Source organism: Gracilinanus agilis, chromosome 3, assembly GCF_016433145.1.
Source record: "Gracilinanus agilis isolate LMUSP501 chromosome 3, AgileGrace, whole genome shotgun sequence".
NCBI classification, from domain to species: Eukaryota; Metazoa; Chordata; class Mammalia; order Didelphimorphia; family Didelphidae; genus Gracilinanus; species Gracilinanus agilis.
Window position 1 is genome coordinate 497,587,243 of NC_058132.1, and position 23,290 is coordinate 497,610,532.

General features: G+C 37.7%; 1 protein-coding gene across 3 annotated transcripts in view; it reads right to left on the minus strand.

Moving 5' to 3' along the window:
- The window catches only part of FHL2 (four and a half LIM domains 2), a 63,184-nt gene extending 44,415 nt beyond the window's left edge, over positions 1 to 18,769 (minus strand). The window contains exon 1 of one of the 3 annotated variants that reach the window (XM_044670472.1): positions 18,551 to 18,769. The gene's annotated coding sequence lies outside the window, so the exon portion shown is untranslated. The other 2 variants (XM_044670474.1, XM_044670473.1) reach the window with 2 other exon arrangements.
- Between the last annotated feature and the right edge of the window lie 4,521 nt (positions 18,770 to 23,290).

Here is a 23,290-nt window from a genome sequence, read left to right on the forward strand (position 1 = left end):
GAGAGAGAGAGAGAGAAAGAGAGAGAGAGAGAGAAAGAGAGAGAGAGAGAGAGAGAGAGAGAGAGAGAGAGAGAGAGAGAGAGAGAGAGAGAATCTATGTTGAGTCTCTCTTCCAGCTCTCCTCTAGAGTCGAATATACATTGGGAGACTTTAAGAGGGTGTCACCCTGAAACTGGGTGACCTGGATGGTCCTGCTGCCCCACGGGAACTGGGAGCAAGGCTTCCCTATAAGAGGAGGTATGTGGGACCCCAATCCGATCCTGAATAAGGACGAGGTTCACACAAACCTCCCCCTGATCAGTTAATTTCACAGCCGGTGGTCAGGCTTCAAGGTGAGGCAGCCAGACCAAGTTGTGATTCCCCTCTCCCTCGTTGTCTCTCATGCACTCTGGAACACTATCTGACTGTTGAATGGCTTTTTATTATTTGCAAATCAGGGATTGAGGAAAGGGGTGAAGGGTAGAGGGATTTTGGGGTGACCTCTTTGCTATTGCCATGGGTCTGTCACTTGGGTGGGAACCTTAGTGGTTCTCACACCTAAGCTTCTCCCCTTGCTCCTTCTATTTCTATTTTTATGTTTCTATCCTTTTCTATAATTGTAAGTTTTGACTTGAAAAGGTTGGGCAATGGATGAAGGAGACTAAGAAATTGCTCCCAAAATGGAGTCTAAAAACTTAGCTAACTCTATGGTTGAAGTCTTGATGGGTGAGATGCGATGGAATGGCTTTGATCAGGGAATCAGGGTTTCATTTTCCAAAAGAAGATCCTCAGGAAGCCCTCAGGACTGGATCCCAGCTGGGATGTCCTCCTCCTCTCTCCTCCCAGTCCTCTGTCGGAAGACTTCTCTTCTTCTTCTCCTTCTTCTCCTTCTCCTCCTCCTCGAACTCCCCAGAATCTTCTGCTCTCCTCTCAACTGTCAGCAACTGTCAGCAACTGCCTTCTCTGGCTCCTTTGCTCCCATCCCCCTTGCACAAATCCCATCTTTACCATATATAGTCAGGAGGAGGATTTGGCCCACACATAGGTATATTCATAGGGAACTTACATGGTCCAGGCAAATCACACCTCTGGCCATGCAAGGTTCCAAAGTCCTTTTTCTTCTGGTGTTCTTCTCTTCCTGTTCCCTCTGGGTGTTGTTCCATCTAGTAGGTGAGTACTCACTGGAAAAATGACATGGCTGATGGAAAGGGTTTGGAGAAGGAGAGTGATTCTCTTCACCACAAAGGTGAGAATAATTCCCTCTCAAGAGTTGAGTTCTTCCATAACTGACATTCTTCTCAACTATCGTAGCTTACATTTCTCACAACTTCTCTCCTGCATTAATTGTCTTCTTAGAGAATGTCTTGCTTTTTAAAGGGCTGAGGGGAACTTTGACTGATCCCTCTAATTCCATAAAGCTTGAGTAAAGAACTTCACACCACTTAAAGGAGCAACAGAGAAGACAATGTAGATAGATACCTTTCTGTGCTTTAAGACTGGAATACCCTGTTCTCTCTCATGGTTGACCCTTACCTTCTTTAATTGCATCAACTGATCTGAGGGAAAATCAGATGATCAGGGTTGTCCTGATCACCAATCCTTTACCCTCATACTGTACGTGATTTGAGAAAAAGATAGGAGGTCTTATCACACCATAGGAGGAAATGACAACAAATAGACAGTCTAAATGTTTTTATGACATTTGTGAAATTTTCACTATGAGCGCGGAGTGCTTCCAAGTGCATTTAGTTCTATTGAAGAAGATTTATATAAGAACATGGTCAAAAATCACATAGGAAAATGTTTGGATGGGTTGTGATCTGCAAAGGTGGATGAAATATCTATAGTGATGAGCTCATGGATTTAAATACTGAAGTCAAAGTGCAAGTGAGAACCATTAGTTTGGTCTATTTTGTGATGGGACACTGGCCTAGCTGATACCCTATGTGGTATGGAGAGAAAACTGAAACTCTTGTACAAATTCTCATTAATTTTTTTCTGTTCTCTTTGTTCTGTTCAGTTTGCTCTGTGTTTTCTCTTAGAAACAACAACCTTAACACCGGCCAAGAGTTTATAGTTAAAATAAGGATCAGGGGGCAGCTGGGTAGCTCAGTGGATTGAGAGCCAGGCCTAGAGACGGGAGGTCCTAGGTTCAAATCCGGCCTCAGACACTTCCCAGCTGTGTGACCCTGGGCAGGTCACTTGACCCCCATTGCCTACCCTTACCAATCTTCCACCTATAAAGTCAATACACAGAAGTTAAGGGTTTAAAATAAAAAAAAAATACAAAAAATAAGGATCAATATTAAACTTATTTTATTAGTAGAGAGAACTCTCTGGTGAAGAAATATTACCAAAGCATTGTGAGATTGTGTCTTGCCCAGGATTACATAGCCAGTATGTATTAGAGGTAGGGTTTTTTTTTTTTTTAAATAAACCCTTACCTTCCGTCTTGGAGTCAATACTGTGTATTGGCTCCAAGGCAGAAGAGTGGTAAGGGCTAGGCAATGAGGTGTTAAGTGACTTGCCCAGGGTCGCACAGCTGGAAAGTGTCTGAGGCCAAATTTGAACCTAGGACCTCCAGTCTCTAGGCCTGGCTCTCAATCCACTGAGCAACCCAGCTACCCCCTAGAGGTAGGTTTTGAAGCCAAGTCTTCCTGACTCCAGGGCAAACTCTATTTTCCGTACTATCTTTCACACAGTTAAACATTAACTATATTAGGCTCTGGAGCCTAATATATTTAATATATAAAATAGCTTGCCATTATTGATGAAGTACATGTTAACAGTTGTATTACTTGCTAAAGCCATTCTTTAGTAGTTTAACAATAATACCACCATTATACATTGCTATAATGTGCTTTTTTTACATTGCATTTGATCCTTACAACTATCATGTGAGATATTCAGAACATGTATTTCTATGTCCATTTTACAGAGATTTTTCTGGCCTCAGGGAAGTTATATGATTTGGCTAAAGCTACACATCTGTTTTGGGAAGCAGTCAAGGGAGGTTACTCCAGTGGCTCCTTATTGCTTTTGGATAAGATACAAAACTCTCTGCTTGGCATCTAAAGCTCTTCATATACTAGCTCCTGCCTTTCTTGGCTATTGTATATATTACTCTTCCCCTGCCCCTCAAGACTGTGTTCTAGACTAATTGACCTTACTGCTATTCTCCATACTTGACATTTTTTCCACTCAAAGTCAGTTGGATGTTTGAATTTATTTAGTAGTAGACTAAGATAACTAGAAGAACTCAAGTCCTCTGATTCTTACTCCAGTAAACTTTCCCCAAATTGGGTTTTCTATTTTAAAAGAATTCTGTCGAACATACCCACCTTCCAATATTGGGTTAGATACTACAAACCAACAGAAAACCTGAGCATTTCTTCCTCCACCTCTAAACAGTTTAAAACCAATTCTTCATTCCTTTTTTTTTTAATTTGATTTTTGTAACATTTGAATTTTAAACTGTTTCCCTTCTTCCTTCTTATACCCTCACTAGAGGTCAATGTTGAATACAGATATCTCTATCTATATATACACTCATATATATGTATGGATATATATGTAAATATGTGTAAAACTATATAATACGGAGTTCCATACCTATTCTTTCTTCAGTGGTGGATAGCATCTTCCTTCATAGGTCCATTGTAGTTGAGTTGAATAGTCATATAACTCAGAATAGTTTAGTCTTTCTCATTTATTCTTTGAACAATAGTACTATTACTGTCTATAATTATCTTAGTTCTGTTCATTTCATTCTTCATAATTGCATTCAAGTCTTTCTATTTTTTCTACAATCAACCTGCTTATTATTTCTTACAGCACAATACTTACTATTCCATCACAATCATATATCACAACTTATTCAGTCATTCCCCATTTGATGGGCATCCCCTCAACTTCCAGTTCTTTGCTACCACTAAGAGAGCTGCTACAAAGAGTTTAGAACATAGAGATTTTTTTCCTTTTTCCCATATCACTTTGGGAAACAGACCCAATAATGGTATTGTTAGGTCATGATTCTTCCTTTCATTTTCAAAGTGAAACTAAACAGAAGAAAAATATTTTTCTTACCTTTGCTTACTCCCTCCAAATGACAGACCTAAAGCTATAAAACCCAGTCTTACCCAGGCTTTTGTTTATTTTCATACTTACCTCCCCAAACTTAGTATTTCACTTATCTTAGAAGATAAGGCTTAGACATATGAGATGAAAAGAGACAAAACTAGTTGAAATTAGTCTTCCTTTTACTACAGCATAATGTACTTAGGAAAAGTGTGCTCTCATTTAAGCAGGATTCTTCAGTTTTCTTCCCAGCCTTGAAATAACCCTATAGGGTACTAGGAGAAGTCAACCACTTAACATCTTTATATCTTAGTTTCCTGTTTATTACTTAGCTCAAAGGAATGTGAAAAGCATTAAGCAATGCAGACTTGGAGCTACAATGAGACAGGTATCATACAAGCATGAGGTGTAACTGTTGCAATGTTATTTCATTGACTCCAATCCAAGGTTCAAATTCCCAGATTGGACAGTCTTTATAAGGATTGAATCACGCCCTGATGTCATTTCCCAGAACTGTTAGAACACTTCTGAACAACCAGGGTAGGCAGGGCATCCTATTCACCTTCCATCCTGTGCTTTATTTAAGACTCAGCATTTGGCTATTTCTGTAAGAACTCCCCCAATCAAGTTGCTAAAAGCACTGCAGAGTTCCAGCTACCCACCCACCTCAAAAAGCTACAAAGTCAGCAAGCAGCAATTTAAGTGTAGCCCCCAGAACTTGCTCTTCATGTAATTAAAAGATCAGGCAGCTACCAATCACATGGAACAACACCCTTGGGTATGCGGAAGCTTATTCTCTTCTTCTTCTTTCTTTTTCTCTTCCTTTGTAAATAAAACATAAATATCTTTACAGATTGACTGAATGAAACTGGATGAATGAATTTAGTTAGCAATGCAGTCAAGACTAGAAAAACTCTGATCCTCTGATTCCTACTCTAGGAAACTTTCCCCTGAACTGTGTTTCTGATTTTTAACAGAATTCTATTTTTATGAAATCCTTACCTTCCATCTAAGAATTGATACTGTGTATTGGTTCCAAGGCAGAATAGTGGTAAGGGCTAGGCAAAAGGGATTAAGTGACTTGCCCCAGGTTCACACAGCTAGGAAGTGTCCGAGGTCAAATTTGAACACAGGACCTCCCATCTCTAGTTGTGGCTCTCAATCCACTGAACCATCTAGCTGCTCTCTTAACAGAATTCTATTGAAAACATAAATCTTCCAATTTGGGGTTAGAAAATCCACAGGTCAACAAGACAACTAAGTCCCATTCAAGTTTGAGAAAATAAAATCACAAAATTATGGGAGAGAAGAAAGAGAGAAGGGGATGGAAATAAAGAAGAGAGAGAATAAAGAGCTAAAGGGGGAGAGAAGAGCAACAGATTGAGCACAAAGAAGAAAGATAAAAAGAGGAGATTTACATCAGTAATTCCACTTAAGAAGGGATCTAGGGAGCAACTTTAAATGATATTATGGAGGCTGGGGGACAACCATTCTCATTCAGAGGTGGATTAAAATCTTTTAGTTATCCTTCAAGGAATTTACATCTTACCTAATTTGCTAAAACTTTGGGCATCTTATCTCCTGGGTAGGTAACAATAAAAAGCAAACCAACAAAAATCAGGGCAGCTAGGTCAGCACCTAGCCTGGTGTCAGGAAGACTTAAGTTAAAATTTGGCTTCAGACATTACCCGTGTGACCCTGGGCATGTCACTTAGCCTGTTTGCTTTAATTTCATCATTTATAAAATAGAGATAATAATAATATCATCTATTTCCCAGGATTCTTGTGAAGATTAAATGAGCTAATAATTGTAAAGCACTTAGCATAGTGTCTGGTACAAAGTAAGAGTCATATAAATATAGGTTATTATTTAATGAACAAATATTGTACTTATGACCCTATGATTTCATCAGTAAAGGAAACTCCCACTAATTCAGACTGGTCACTTTCTGGTAATTTATATCCTTGCGGAGAATTGTTGCTACAGTTTGGTATCATATCAAAAAATTTTCTTTTAGCAAATATTATAACATTTTCAAAGTAAAAAAGTCCTATAGCATAAACTAATTTCCAAGTTATATATATATTTAGACATTTTAATTTATATTTTCTAGTTAAGTACAAAATAAACCATTGTTACCATTTTATATTTGTTTTAGGAATGTAAATGTAAAAGGAATGTAAAAAAGGCATTGGAAAGTTTGAAATGAAGAGGAAAAATTTAAAAACAAAAGATTGAGTGAAGTTGTAAAAAAAGAATAAAGTCATAAATTCTACAGCATAAACTCATTTCCAAGTTATATTTTAACACTTTAATTTATATTTTTTAGTTAAGTGCAAAACAAATCATGGTTACTGCTCTATATTTGTTTTAAGAACATAAACAAGGCCTTGGAAAGTTTGAAACAAAGTTTAAAAAAACAAAACAACTCTAGAAGGAATGAAGCTATTAAAAAAAGTCATAGGATAATCAAGGAAAAGAAGGAAAGGAGTTTAAAGATTATCTAGTCCAATCCCCTCGCATTACAAGTAAGGAAATTGAACCTTTAACTAAAATCCCACAAAAAAGAAGAATCAGAGATAGAATTTGAACCCATAACTTTTAACCCCAGAGCTAGCCTTTTCCACTGCCAAATGAATTTGAGAAAAACTGACAAACAATTTAAATTTAATATCACTATATGAATGTTTGTTATTATTGACCCATTTTTCTGGTCATCAAATAACAACTGATACATAAATCAAATTCTATAGAATCATGAGTTAGATAAGTATGAGTATTGCCTACCTTCTCAAATGGCATTTCAAAAAAAATCTTTGAAAATATTACTGATAATTTCTTCCTTTTTGGATTACTTAATCATGAAGAGATTCATAATCTCTTTAACACATACTGGTGAATAGGGAAAAGGGTGGGATCTGTGAATGAATTAGGGGAAAGAAATTCATAGTGAGGCACCCCCTGGCACTTTCTCCTTATTGACAGTCTTAGAGATTGGTAGCCTCAGACGGCTAGCTGCCTAGAGCACCCAGAGGTTAAGTGAATTGCCAGGAGTCACATAGCCTTTTTGTGTCCCAGGCAGAACTTAGAGATCTTCCAGGCTTTTAGGCTGGCTCACATTTTTAAGATGATGTATGGTATATGGGCAGCTAGGTAGCAGAGTGGATCCAGGAAGACTTGCATTCAAATTTAGCCCCAGATACTTACTTGCTGTGTGACCCTGGGCAAGTCACTTAACCCTGTTGGCCTCAGTTTCTTCATCTGTAAAATGGAGATAATAACAGAATCTACTGCTTAGGGTTGCTGCAAAGATCAAATGAGATATTAATTATAAAGTATCTGGCATATAGTTAACTACTAATATTTTCTATAAAAAGGATGATAATAGTACTTTCCGCCCAAGGTTGTTGTAAGGATTAAATGAGATAATAATTGAAAAGCACTTAGTGTTGGCACAAATTGGGTGGTATTATTATTATTGAAGGCATCTAAGCATGAGCTTTGTATGCCTCCTGGGTAATCAATCTCTGCTCTTATTACAGGGTTCTGGCTGAGGCCAATGAGGTCTCAGGTTTCTGAAAATGAGGCTGCCTCAGCCTGATCTGTAGGGTGATCCAAATCCTATGTGATGTTTTCATGATCTTATTCTGTGGGCCCTGATCTGGAAATCTAAGTTGAATATTCCTCTAGGCAACACATGACTTTGGACCATACTTTCTTATACAAAACTAGGGGATTGGACTAATTTTTTAATGATTTTAATTCTATTTTAAAAAATTTATTATTTTAAAAAATATTTTAAATTCTATTTATTTTAATTTTTAAAATATCTATTTTATTTTACTTTTTAAAATTATTTGATTTTTCAAAATTTAAATTAATTTTTTAACATTTTAAATTCTAAATCTATTATTTTGTGAATATTGGATGCAGGTATTTATGATGGCGTTTTCTGAACAGAGTTTCTCAAATCACCTGACAAATGGGCACAAATCAAATATTTTTTTCCAATTAAATTTGGGCTACCTTGCTCCTACAACCTTCACAACCAGGACTTACATAACTACATAACCAGGAGCTTGTTGCAGATCAAGAAAGCATGAAATTTAGGGTAAGTAAAAGTCCCATTAAGCAATTATAATCACCTACTTTCTCCTGTCAGTTCCTTATTATGAGTACCCATATTAGGCTAGCTTCTTAAGTGCCTTATGCCCCTTTGCCAAAGCTTGGAATGTTCCCTATCAGTTTATATGTAATAGGATTCATTTCTTAAGAAAACACGTAAATATCCCCATTTATGGGTGCAGCTGGATCTAGCCACTAATGGAAGTTATGTTGACTCTTTCAAGAAGAACTGTTAACTTTTCTTTCTTCCTCCATTGCCCATGTCAGTGTTAAGGACTGGGTTATTATTCTTACTCCCATCCTCCTCCCCCACTGAATGGACATAAGAAATGCTTTTCATAAAAAGGCATCATCAAGGAAGAGAGGGTATAAATTTTTTTGGTATTTGCCCGAGTGCCACCACAGTATTTTACTTTATCCATGGGCTTTTCCAGTCTAGAACTCTATATTGTGCAGTCCAAAAAGTATAGCCTTTGAAGACCCAAGGCTACCCTTTCTACCATGGATTAGATATTTTATGTCTGGCAGTTCTAGGTTCTAGTCTCAGCTCTGGCATGTGCTGGCATGGAGACCCTGGAAAACTGTTTAACCTTTTAATGAACCTAGGCAGATCTTCCTGACATAAGATGATTATTATTAAATATTCTTAATTCAAAGAATGGTATATAACCAACACTAATTTCTCTTGCTGTACTCCATCTAGGCAGCAGTAAAGTTAGATGGAATGTCATGGTTTTCCAAAGGGGAGAGAGAGCATCTCTTCTGATGGTGTACCTAGACTCAGCTGCACAAACCAGAGGGGGTGAGGAAAAATCTTAGGCAAGGTGGCTGTTGCCAAAAACATTCCTTTAGAATTCCCTGAAGAGGACTCTCCAGCTTCCCTCACTTTAAGTAACATAGCTCTAGATAACAGCAAACAGCCTCTGGCTTTTTGCACGGACACACAATTTGTACACTTTCAAAAACATGGAAATTATCTCTGAAACACCAAAATTTCTGTCAAGGAATATTCTTCCATAGGAGAAACAACAGTGTGGACACTGTGAGGAGAGGATACTTCATTTGGGAATTTTCATAGTACTACTGGAAGTTAGTATCTCCATAGTTGCATATATTTTTATTTGTCCCATAAATATTTCTTGAATTTCATTAGCATAAAATTCCTGTATACTTCTGTATCAGCCTGATTTAATTCAATAAACCTTGATTAGGTACCTACTATGTGCAAGATACTGGGCTAGGCATTGAGAATACAAAGACTAAAACAGAACAGTCCTCTAATAGATTATAAGAGAGAGGATAAATTATGGTTTGCATATGCTGAGCATAAGATTATTAAGGGAGATCCTGAAGGAAATCTCCAGAAAACAGTTTATATTTACAGCTAGAGTTCATAAGATGGATTAGGACTGAGTTAAAGATTTGGGAGTCATCTATCAAGAAATGATACTGGAACCCATAGAAGATGATAAAATTTCCAAATGGAAAGTATAAAGAGAGATGAGAATAGGACCTAGGACACAGCCATGTACACACACACACACACACACACACACACACACACACACACACACACACACACATATATATATATATATATACCTATACTAAAGGAACAGGTGATATATAAATATTCTTTTTCCAGTTTCCTTTGTTGAATCACTTTTAAGGCAGTTGAAGAATCATGAAATGGGGTCACAGAAGCCAAGCAAAAAAAAGTTTCCAGGAGGAGTAAAGTAGTTAGCAATGTTGAGAGCTGCAGTGAGGTCACAAAAGATGAGAGCAGAGAATGATACATCATTTACTTAGCAGTTAAGAGATCATCAGTGATCTTGGAGAAAGCATTCTTGGTCAAATAGTGTGGTAGGGAGGCAGAGAAGCCAAACTGCAAAGAATTTAGAAGTCAATGAATGGTGTAGAAGATAAGGCAAGGAAGTAAAGATGATTCTTTCTAGGATTTTGGCAATGAAAAGCAGAAGATCTCTCCTAAGACAATAGCTTGAGGAAATGGCAAAGTTGTGTCAGGGCTAATTAGGCTATGATCACTGTAATTGATCAGAATGCTTGGCTTGTTGGTGCTGTCACCTTTTTGATATGATTTTTATAGTTATAAGTGTCATTATTCTTTTGAGACCATAAATAGATTGATAATTAATTACTAGAAAAAGTATGCTCTTACTGGAAAAGGTATATATACTTTTTTATTTGCCTGGTCATCTAATCTCATCTAAGCTCACAAATGCATGACACCTCAATATATAGAATACTGAACTAAGGCCCTAAGCAAATGTCCATCTGTTCACTCCCCTGACAACATTCATTAGCGTCTGAATAGTGGTTCAGGAGAGAGTTGAATTAAATCAGAAAATTAAACCATAAATAAATGTAATGGCCCCTTTGATATTTATTTTGCCATACAGCCCAGGGATGCGCTGAAGTTAGTAAGCCCTTGGTCTCTGGGAATGTTTTGATGAATCCAGCCAGGGCCATGAGAGTCAAGGCTGCCATGACAAAAAGAAAAGGCCCAAAGCTGTGAGTCAGCCACTTTCCTGGCCTCCCGTCCTTCCTCATTTGACTTTTCAAATAACATCTTTTACTTCTCATCAACCACTGTCTTAGAATGCCTAGGAATTGGGGAAAATTAACACAGATGAGAGGTGAGAATATTTTGGTATAAAGAAGAGAAATCCAGGAAGCCATTTTGAAGCTGCTACATCTTCAACCCTCCTTTCCCAATTAATCTGATACATTTGGAGATGTGCAATATTTTCTGTCTCCAGATATCTTGAGAAGTTGGTTATTTATAAAGAATATCTTTCAATAAATTTCATTTGAATAGGTAAGTATTTTTTAGGTGGATTGCCTTCTTTTTCTTCTCCAGTGTGATCACTACCTTATCACCAAAAAAAAAATTATTCATTTGGAGAAGTATTTACTACCAAATGTAGGTGATGAATGAATAGAACTTGATCAGTCCTTTTAATATTGAAGAGAAAAGTTCTATGAATTCAGAAAAGTAGTATTAATTCAAAGATTGTGTGCCTTTGTTTATTTAGTTTTCTCTTTAAGAATGTGGAAACCCAAATTTATAAGTATTGGAGACAGTCAATAGACAGAGAGAGAGAGAGAGAGAGAGAGAGAGAGAGAGAGAGAGAGAGAGAAAGAGAGAAGAAGAAAATAAATAATCAGTGAAACAAAAGTTTGGAGGAGATAGGTAGGAATGCGGAGAAAGGAGAAAAGCCTCCTCTTCCCCAGGGACAGGAGAAAAGGAGGAAAGGATAATTGAAGGTGTAGAGGAGTTCTGGGGTAGGAGTACAGAAGAGGAAACTCGTGATGTTTGCTATCTTTTCATAAAATATGATGATACAGTTGTCCCTTGCTATATCGTGGTTCACTTATCATGGCTTCACTGTATTGCAGGTTTTAAAATATATATATATATAATTCTGTATCATAGGGTTTTCACTATGTTGTGAGATTTTGTGGATGAATACTGTACTGTACACGATGGAAATGCGTTATGCCACTACCACTTGTGCAAGTTTGCCAACATGAGATAGTACATGTACACTATTGACTGATAGAATGAAAGGTAACCAACCATAGCACTGTGTTCTGTATCTTGGGCACTGACTGGCTCAGTGACTGTAGCATCTGACCATCTGCTCTTCTGTACTGTTGCCTATACATTCAGCATCTCTCCTTGTCTATGCCACATCGACATCTGAGTGCTGCATATAGTGTTGCTGTTTCTGCCGTGTTTTTGTGAAGTTTTCATAAAAGTTTGAATTTATTTCAAGCCCTATGCCACCCAAATGTTCTGCGCCTTCTAAGGCTTCTGGCAGTGAACCCAAGCACCAGAGGAAGATGTGTCCCATCAGAGAATAATAAGTAATAAAATAAATATAATGCTGCTACTTTGCAGATTTTCACCTATTGTGGAGGTCTCTGGAATGTAATTCCCACGATAGGTGAGGGATCACTGTATATCCTGGGGGAAAAGGTGTAGAGAAGGGATTGTAGGTTTAAAAAGAGAAAACAAGGTTTGGAGTTTTTTCTCCCCATGGAAGGAAAGACAGATAAACAAATATGTCATATTTGATATTTTTCCTATGTAATTAATTGTAATGTTTATATTAGGAATGGAGATTTCATTTACATTAAAAATGGAGTAAAGAAGAGAAGTCTTCAAGTTTAAAAGATTTTGCTAGAATTTCCTGAGGCGAAGGATAATCATCCACGTATTTCTTTGGTAAGGACATACTAAGCTTTAAAGTATATAACTTCACAACATATGAGGTCAGTAGTAAGAGTGTGATAAATCTCCCTTTAATAGATGAGGAAACTAAGATTTGGAAGGATTTAGCTTTCTTATAGTGACACATAGTTTGTAAACTGCAGCATCATAATTTGAACTGTAAGAGACTTCAGAAACCATTTAATCCAATTCTGTTATCTTTCAGGCAAGGTAACTGAGGCCCAAGGCAGTTAATTGACTTGGCAAGGGTCTCATGGATAATAAACATCAGAAAAGGTACTTGAACCTAGATTCTTTGACTCCAAAGACAATGCACTTTGCACTGTATACACTGTTTCCTGCAAATATTACAAATGAGATTTTTTTTTTTTTACAAATGAGATTTTAACATATGCCTCCTGATCCTAAATCTGACTCTCTTGCTTTCCATTACATCACGTTACATCCTTATTGATGACACAAAGAAAAGTGAGCAGTGTCTCCAGGTAAACACTTGGCTTTCAAAAATTTTAACTACAAAACCTAAAATTATTCTTGAGAAATAGTTATACAAATAATACTTGACTAAACAAAAATAGATTATTTCTTAATTATTCTTTGAATATTGACTTAGAAATGAAAGAATATGAGAAAAGAAGAAATGCAATTATCAATTTCTGACAAAGTGAATAATAATTTAACCATTCTGTACTGATTTTGTATAATTATATTATCTATTTATTTTACTGTACAATCAGACTATGTAGAACTTAAAACCAATGATGGATGCTAGCTAGTATTTCATTCTCAAACACCTGAGATCAATGGGTAGAGTACAGTATAATCCTAATATTTAGAAATACCAGTACCAGACAGAGTTTTAGATATGGTCTGTCATTTATTAAACAGAATAGTATTTTCCAGGTTCCAGTATGATTTTTTTGACACATCCAGGAAATTGTATTTTGTTTCTTTAAAGAGGAGTTTGCCATAAAACCAAAGACCACTTTTCTAACCATGTTCTTCTTGTGCCTTGATGGGGAAATCTCAATGAACTGATGCAGAGTGTAATGAGCAGAACCAGAAGAATATTGTACATAGAAAGTAAAACACTGTGGAAAAATCCAATGTAATGGACTTTGCTACTAGTAGCAATGCAACAAGCCAGGACACTCCTGAAGGACTTATGTAAAAGAATGCGATCCACATTGAGAGAAAGAACTATGGGAGTAGAAATGCAAAAGCAAAACTTATGACATCACTTATCATATTATATATGTGTATGTGATATGGGGTTTAGGCCTTAAAAATCTCTCTATAGCAAAAATGAATAATATGGAAAAAGGTATCAAATGACAACATTTGTACAACCCAGTGGAATTGCTTGTCAGCTCTGGGAGGGGGGAGGGAAAGAAAATGAATCATGTAAAAACATGGAAAAATATTTAAAAATAAATAAAATGATCTATAGTTTTTCTCTGTGTTCCTCTCTTTGAACTCAAAATAAACTCAAAATAATGCGATATGAGGACTCATTGAAGAAACTGGGGCCATTTAGCCTGGAAAACAAGAAACTGGGGGGGGGGTGATTATTACTGCTTAAGAATACTGGAGCTCTGCTCATGTGGAACTCAGACTAGACCTCTCCTGTTTTGATCTAGAATTAGTGGATTTTTTTTTTAGTTCAATATTAAGGATGAACTTCTTGATTTATAGAAGTCCAAAAGTAGAGTGGGCTGCCTCAAATAGCTATCAGTTTTTTAGACTAGAGGTCTTCAAATTGTGGGTAGATGATCACTTGCCAGTGATGGTATAGTAGGGAGTCATTTCAGAGAGAAATCGAACTAGTTGATATCTGACCTTCGTCTTAAATTTTAAGCTTTTCTGACAAATGTTGCCTGGATTCAGGATTTCATCAGGTCTCTCTCTCCGCTTCTCTCTGTCTGTCTCTGTCTCTGTATCTATCTCTGTCTCTTTCTCTCCTTCCCCCCTTCTCTTTATGCTAATACATACATATTTCTCCTGATTTTAAAAATTCTTTAATTAAGGTACTGTATCTGTTTCAGCGGCTTAGACTGACTTTTTTTGGTGTGTAACTCTGCTTTTCCAGCTGTATCATTATTTCATGTCCCTTTGGCAGAAGCCTATTTTGATCTTCCCCTCTTCCAACTGTTGGAATTCCTATCCCCTTCAACTGATTACTTCATGTATATTTTGAATATATTTTGTATTCATCTATTACATATTGTTTTTCTCTAATAGTATGTAAGCTCCTTGAGGACAGGGGCTGTTTCTTTTTGGATCTTTATATTCCCCAAATCTAGCATACAGTAATTGCTTAATAAATAATTGTTGAATGAAGGTTTTTGCCTAGAGGGATTATGGGCTGTCTTCTACCAGGGGACAGAGGAGTCTTAATCACCTTATAAATGAATACTATTAATTTAAGTTATCTTTTTCATTTATGTTCCAGTGAGAAAAATCTTCCCTCTTTCCCCTCTCTCAGGACTACCATTTTTTCTTTCCTCCACTGTGACATCACTCACTTACTTAAATGATTTGAATAAATAGTGAGACGATTTATTTAGTTGCCTCTTAGAGTCCATTTCTGCCTACATTTCCATTATGTCTTATGTATTCCCTCCTCTACAAGTATACAAATTATTGCTGCTTATGAACTTCTTTGAAATGTTATCTACTGAGCTAGGTGGTTTAGTAGATAAAGAGCCAGGCCTGGAGAATGGGAGGTCTTGGGTTCAAAAACGGCCTGAGATACTTCCTGGCTGTGTGACATAAACCCCATGACCCTTACCATTCTCTTGTCTTGGAATGAATACTTAATATTGATTCTCAGTCAGAATATAAGGGTTAAAAACAAAACAAGTAATGCTATTTATTATTAAGCCTGTCAAGATACCTCTTTCAGTGGCCAAATTCCATCTCACAAATTCCATCACACACTAATGGAGAAAATGAGTTTTGAGATACAAAACTAGTAATGATATAGGGACATTGCACAAAGACATGGTAGGATAGTGGTCAAAGAATTGTTGTCATTGCCTTTTCCAAAATTCTCCTGGTGACTGCATTGTACAAAAAGATATAGGTGTGTGTGTGTGTGTGTGTGTGTGTGTGTGTGTGTGTGTGTGTGTGTGTGTTCCAAGGCAGAAGAACAGTAAGGGCTAGGCAGTAGAGGTTAAGTGACTTACCCAGGGTCATATAGCCAGGAAATGCCTGAGGCCAAATTTGAACCCAGGACCTCCCATCTCTAGGTCTGGTTCTCAGTCCATTGAGCTACCTAGCTGCTCTCTGTACACAGCTTTTTAAGAAAAAAATCAACATTTATTAAGGATCAACTATGAACAAGACCCTCAGTGTAAAAGGGGAAAAAAGAAAAAAATCTCTGATATTAAGTTTATATTTTACTGTATTACATATTCATCAATTGAATGAACTTTTAGATACATAATTGTGTAGATTATTCCAAATGCTTTTGACATGCTTATAAAATATATTTTCCAAGTGGTATTGATTATATTCTGAAAAATAAACTTCTTCATTTTTAAATTTAGTTGTCTTCTAAATTATTAATATAGTATCAGTGAAGAAACTTCTATTTAATAAAATTATGGAGGAATATGCTATTGGAAAAATTCTATTCAATAAATAATTATTGAGTAGCTACTTGGGAATGTACAAAGATGAATAAGATACAGTTTCACCATCAACAAACTAGCAGCAGCCTAATAAGTGGAAAATAAAACACACACATAGCTAGAATGCTCTAGGCATAAGAAATCTAAAATACCACTACTTTTGTACCCAACTCTCAACATGGGATAGACATACAGAGAAGGAAGAGAATTGAATTGATTACCCCGATCTAGATTAGTCTCTGGTCTAAACTCTAGTGTAATGGAATTACAAATAACAGTAGTAGCAGTTTACAAGGAATTTACAGGTGAAAAGATACTGTAGACTCAAGGAAAGAGGAGGCAGAAAAAAATCAGTTTTGTTTATTCTCTTTCCTCTTAACCAGATCCAATACTACCCTAGACAGATGTTTATCTCTCTCTTCTTTACAAAGACCTCTTTCCCAGATCTCTTTTATTGACTTTATTATTCTGATTAATCATCACTTTCAGGAAGTTCTTTCTTATATTTAACAAAATTGCTCTATTGATTTCTAAGCAACAGTGTGTCATTACCCTTTATTTCTAGTCATGGAACTGCTTTGGAAAAAAGTGGAAAGGATCTATAAAAATACGGGGTTCTCTTTGGCCATGTAGAAAATTTCCTCAACATTTTTAGGTACCTAAAACACATCCGGTTTGAAATTTGATATGTCAATGAAATGAATAATGCAAAATCCAAACTGGCTAATCCTTTACTAACATTTTTAATAGTCCATGTAAGTGTACTATTTGGAAAACGAGTATTTTCGCTGAACTAACACTTGCGAGGCATATGAGTATATTCTTATTTAGTTAACGTCCATACAAAACACATTTTGAGTTCACAGATCTGGATGCAAGTCTTTCCTGTTTCTAGATAAAAATATACACAAGAAGTAATTGGCACCAATACATTGAGATAAATTAGACTTTGCAGCTGGATTTGGGATATGCTTCTACAGACTGCCACTAATAATATTCATTTTAACTAAATTCCAAATCACAATTATTTCCAAATAAGTGGTCCAAGTGGATACCTAAACCAAAGCTCATAAGCTTTACCATATCAGTAAGGAGTAAATTCAAACAAATTAGCCTCATTGTCTTATTAAGCAAAAACAGGAAAAAACATGCAAACCAATATGATTTTCATTTTCCTGCCTCCTAATGTCATAGGATAATCAAAGATAACTATTAAAGGAATACGGTTTAAGAATTTTTAAAAATTTGAATTGAGAACAAAGAGAAATTCTTGATCTGCAGGTATTGCGATTCCCTTCCCCACAAGAATGTGAACTCTTTAATATTTTAATCAGTCTTTTCCCTTACTATTAAAAAAAACAAAAACCAAACAACAAATACTTCTGATATACAAAAGCAGATGGATCTAGATATCCTCCTCCGTTCTCAGGCACTACCGCAGGAGCACAAAAATAAGTCACTCTTGTTGAGTTTGGAAGCTTGAAATCTGCACGAGGATGAAAGAGGAACATTGAAACTTGGACTCTTAAGCCAGACGCCAAAGCATTAGACCATCAGTATCACAAACAGCACAGTTTTGTTCAAGTGTTCATTAAATACGTGACACAGTCCTTGTCTGTCAATTCGTGGGGCTTCCACATCTAAGTAGTCATCTAAAACAATTCATTTACCCAAGGAACCCTTTATTCTGCCCTTCCTTACCAACCCTCTTGGCAAGGTAAGGAGGGGGAAAGGGCTAAGCCATGCTCTGTCCAAGACTCACAGTCCCCTTCAAAACCCCAACCTATTTGTCCTCCCTCTGTGGATCGGACTTCTCTCCTGTAGCCTTTTGTTATTCAAGCAACACACCTCCAGCCAGACCTCCAACCTTTCATTTCTCTTCTAGAGAAATCAGGAACCAGACCGAAGCCGGGCGGGGGAGCAAGGGAGGGAGATAGGAAGGGAGGGAGGAAGAGAGGGAGGAGAGGTCTACTTACTGAGCGAGCCACTGCTGCGTTAGTGGGACTCGCAGGACCAGGGATGGGGAGTCACATCCATGGGCAGCCTGGGAAGGAGCACAATGGCCTGCGCGCAGAGCGGACGCGCAGGAGCTACCCGCCTGGGATCCCGCCACCACGCGAGCGGAGCGGAGGCGGTTCCGCGGATTTCGGCTGAGCGGCCAGGGGTGTGTGGATACAAGCTGCCTGCCTTCACAGCCTAGCGAAACCCCCACCATATCATTTTACCATATAAGGAGACAAAAGCATCTGAGACACTCACTCTTTAAGGCTCACTGCAGCTGGCATTCAACACTTTCTCTCGTCTGTAGTATGTGTGTATGTATGTGTGTGTGTGTGCGCGCGCGCGTGTGTGCGTGTGTGTTTTCTTTTCCTCCCAAACACTCTTTGTCAGGCTCTTACTCCAGCCACTTTCTCACTCCTCCCTCCTCCCTCCTCTCAGCTCCTGCCACCTCCACTCCCACCCCCCTTCAACTACCTCTTTTCAGCATGTTTTCTTTCTTTTCTTTTTAACCCAATGATGTCTTCCATGGGAAACGGCTTGATGAAAACCTGGTTGTATCAACTTACAGGAAGGAGAGTTTTACAAAAAGGCTGACACCAGCATTCCAGGGATCTTCACCTGGGTTAGAGTGCCAAGACCAGGACTACTCCTGTTGTTGCCGCTGCTGCTGCTGCTGGGCAAGGAGTTATCAGAACCTGGTCACACGCGGATGATTCTGTCAGCTAAACATTAATACATTCTGTTTACAAATGAGGTGCGGATGCACACAGACTTTGAAAGGGAGAGAATAAGTCTGACAGCAAAGAATAAAGACCGGGCGTTTGAGGACCAGAACAGTGAAAGCAAGTCATCTGCATACTTGGCTCTTCTTAGCCTTGTCCTCAGTACACCTTTAAGTTAATAAAAGGACCTAGTAAGTCAGTCAGTCAATCAGCCAATTAGCGTTTATTAAGTGCCTACAGTGTGCCAACTAAACGCTTGCAATTCAAAAAAGACAACAAAAACAAGGACAACCCCAAAGACAAGGAGCTCAGAGTCTAATGGGAAACCAAAACAAAATGAAAATACAAGTCCTTTTTTTTTTCTCTGAGAAAGGAAGGCAAAAGACCAGTCTCTAGTTTCCTTTCTATTGGGACAACCCAAAATATGAGAAGAAAAACAAAAACTTTGCATATAACAAAGGGCCACATTCTCTATAGTTTCGGATCCATTAATAGGAAAAAGTTAATATAGTCTACTTAATCCCCAGGGAAAGGAGATTGGGTGGGAGGGAGGGAGTCTGAATCCAAAATGGATGAATGGGCCCTTTGGGATTGTAAATGTTTCTTCTTCAGTGTGTAAAGAAAGTTCAAGTTGTGAACTGTGGATCCAGGCCAAAGAAGATTAGCTGATAGCCTGTACTGGTGCAGTTAATATGAAATATGTTTGGCAGTAGTACAAGTCAAAGATTGGATGAAGTTTATCATAATAAATGCTCTGGAGGTAGACAAAAGGAGATGACACTGAGTTTGGAGCCAGAGGACCATGCTCAAATCTGTGTTCTGCCAGTTACTGCCTTTGTGAGCCTAGACAAATATTTGACCCCTCTGAGCCTCCATTTTCTTTATCTGCAACACAAGGGGACTTGACTAGATGTCTCTAAGGTCATCTTTTAGGCAACTAGATGGCTCAGTGGATTGAACACTGGGTCTGGAGTCAGGGAAACGAGTTCAAATCTGGATTCAGATTCTTCCTTCTGTATGACCCTGGGCAAGTCACTTAACTTCTGATTCCTTGCATCCAGTTTTTTGGATTTGCCAAGGAAACTCTATGGATAGTAAGGATCTACGTGGTCACAAAGAGTCAGGTACCACTGAAGAAAACTAAAAAGTCATCTTCATGATTTACGATTCTGAAAAAAAGATGGTTGACTTTTCTCAGTTGTGCTTAGAATTCACCCAAAGGAACCTCCACATAATCCAAGAAAGATTTTCCAGAACAAGCCCTCATTTTACAGGTCAGACAAGTAAATCTTCTAGAGGTTAAGTGACTTGCTTAAGATCACGTAGCTCATAGGTAGCAGAAGCCAAAACTCTCGACCGTAATTAAAATAGAGATTCTTGTTTGTTTCAACAACCATTTCTATAAGAGGTAGAAACACAGACTTAGAGTTGGAGGGGACAATATAAATCATCTAATTTGCCTCTGTCATGTTACAGTTGAGGAAACTTAGGCTTAAAGAGTCTGTGACTTGCCCAAGGTCCTACAAATAGTAAATAGCAGAAGTGGGATTAGAATTCAGTTCTTCCATCTGCAGAGTCAGTGCCCTTTCTTCTATATGATTTTCAACCTAACTAGATGTTCATCATTTACACTATATACTACACAGATTATTACACCCATTTTACAGACCAAAAACTTGAGGGCAAAAGAGGGGACATGACTTCAACATGGCCACAGTACTAGGTTAAGTGTTAGAGGTAGGATTTGAATCCTGACCCTGTCAGAACCAGAGGATTTGACCTCAGAGTCAGTGTAATTTCTGCTATATCTTGCTGACTCCCATATTCACTAACTAAAAATTGTGACAAATGAACAAACAGAAATTCAGAACAAAGCCAGGTGTAAAATGTCAGCCACCTCTGGGTATATTGAAAGACTTTGGGGAGAGGGGGAAAGGTTATTACTGAAGTAAAACAGAGAACAGTGACTCAAAGTCTGAACTCAATAATTTACTAGTGACACACTCTGAAGTGGGCACTTCCCTGGGGGTGGGTTAGGGCTGGCAATAGACTAAATTTAGACATGGAATTGGGAATTCTGACTCCTCATTGCAATTAGCCTTTAAGTTTCCTCAAGTGAGGAGGAAGCCTGTATTAGCAAAACTTAAGGGGAAAAATGATAGATGGGCTACTTTTTAAGAAACATTGTAATTAAACAATTCTCTCAAATGGAACAATGTGTGTATGTGAGTGTGTGTGTGTGTGTGTGTGTGTGTGTGTGTGTGTGTGTGTGTGTGTGTTAGTAATAACTCTAAGACAGAAGGGCAAGGGCCAGGCAATTGGAGTTAAATGATTTGCCCAGGGTCACACAGGTAGGTAGTGTCTGAGGACTTGAACCCAGGTCCTGCTGACTCCAGGACTAGCCCTCAATCTACTGAGCCATCTAGCTGCCCAAGAAGATAGCTTTTTTTTAATTTAAATTTTTTTTATTTAGAATATTTTTCCATGGTTACATGATTCACATTCTTTCCCACCCCACTCCTGGACTGTTGAGCAATTCCACTGGGTTATACATGTATCATTGTTCAAAACCTATTTCCATATTATTAATATTTGCAATAGAGTGATCACTTAAAGCCAGAATCCCCAATCATATACCCATTGAACCATTGATTGATAATTTTTTCCCAAAAGACAGCTTTTTTTTTTTTGCAGGGGCAAATAAGAACACAAGTGGTTAAGAGGTAGTCTCACAGGAGACAGTTGGATCCATTCTCCTAAGCCTAGTGTAACTAGATCCACAAATGGTAAACCAAGCTTGTTGTTGTTCAACCGTGTCTGACTAGCACACACTTCTATCCTCCACAATATCCCAAAGTCTGTCCAAGCTCATGTTCATTGCTTCTATGACACTATCCATCCATCTCAACCTCTTTTTTTCCTATTTCCTTTTGCCTCCAATTTTTCCCAAGACCAGGGTCTTTTCCCATTGGCCCTGCCTTCTCATTTTGTGGCCAAAGTATTTACTGCCCCTTTCAACATAGCTAGAAAGTGATTAATAGTATCAGAGGAAGTATGGCATAATGTATAATATGCTGGACTTAATGTCACAAAGATCTGCCTCAAATACTTCCTAGATGTGTAACCCTGGGCAGATCATTTAGTTTCTGTGGGTTTCAGTTTTTTCACTGTAAGATGAGGCAGGTAACCCCAATAACTACTAAGGCCCCTTTCGACTTTAAATCTATGAACTAGTGGTATGCCTGCAGATGATAAAAAAAAAAAACAATCTCTTACTTTCTGTCTTAGTAACAATTCTATGACAGAATGACAAGGGCTAGGCAAACAGTGTTAAGTGACTTGCCCAAGGTTACACGACTAGACTGCAGATGAAATCTGACCCTATTTGCCAGTCAGAATGGGGGACAGATGAACAGGTGAGAATTGAAATTCTCTTATTAGTCAATGACACATTGATACTAGTTATACGTGATGACTCTCTCTTCCTCCACTCTCCCCCCCTTCACCCCCCATTTCTGGATTGCTTTAAATTTTGCAAAGAACTTTCCTTATATCAACCTCCTGATGCAGGAAGTATAGATATTGTTGTTATTCAGTTGTTTCAGTTGTGTCCAATTCTTCCCGACTTCATTTGGGTTTTTCTAGGCAAAGATACTGGAATGGTTTGTCATTTCCTTCTTTAGTATTATCATATCCATTTTATAGATGAGGAAGCTGATGCTTAGAAAGCTCATGTGACACATCAAACTCAGAAAAGAATATTTATACATTAGTGTATAAATTATATTTCACTAATCTGTGAATTCATTGATATGAATATTACCTCCATTAATATAGATCACAATCTAGCTTAACCTTCATAACCTATGTGACATTTATCCTCATCTTCCAAAGCCCCAAAGATACTCCACAGAAGATCTTGCCTTTGGTGCTTACTACTTCTGTGACCTTGGACAAGTCACTTCATTTCCTGGGCCTTTCTTTCCTCATCTGTAAAATGAGAGAATTGTATTTCTCTGATCTTCCTAGCATGTTGGAGGTCTTTCTTTTTTTTTTCCCCCATCTCCTCAGTATCTGGACAATATTCAGGCTTTGTCTACAGCATACCTTATAGCTTATAATATGAACAGTCATTATTTTCTTTTTCTATTCTACTTTTCAGGGATGATATTCCTTAGGTCACTTATTGTGAATAAGCCATCATTTAGAAATACACTGAAGGCTACCTGTATGTGCTACTCATCTCTCCCTTGTTCTTTGAGTCATAACTTTGATTCTTGGAGATTGCAACTAAGATTTTAGACCATAAAACATCACCGGGAGGAAACTCTATATTCCTTCTAGGAGCAAACATGAACTCCTCTGTTGGGTACTTAAATCCCTTCACAATCTGATCCCAACCTATCTTTCCAGCCTTAATACACATTGTTCCTCTTCATACCCTATGGTAGAATAAAACTGGCCTCATTACCCTTGCCCACACATGGCGCTC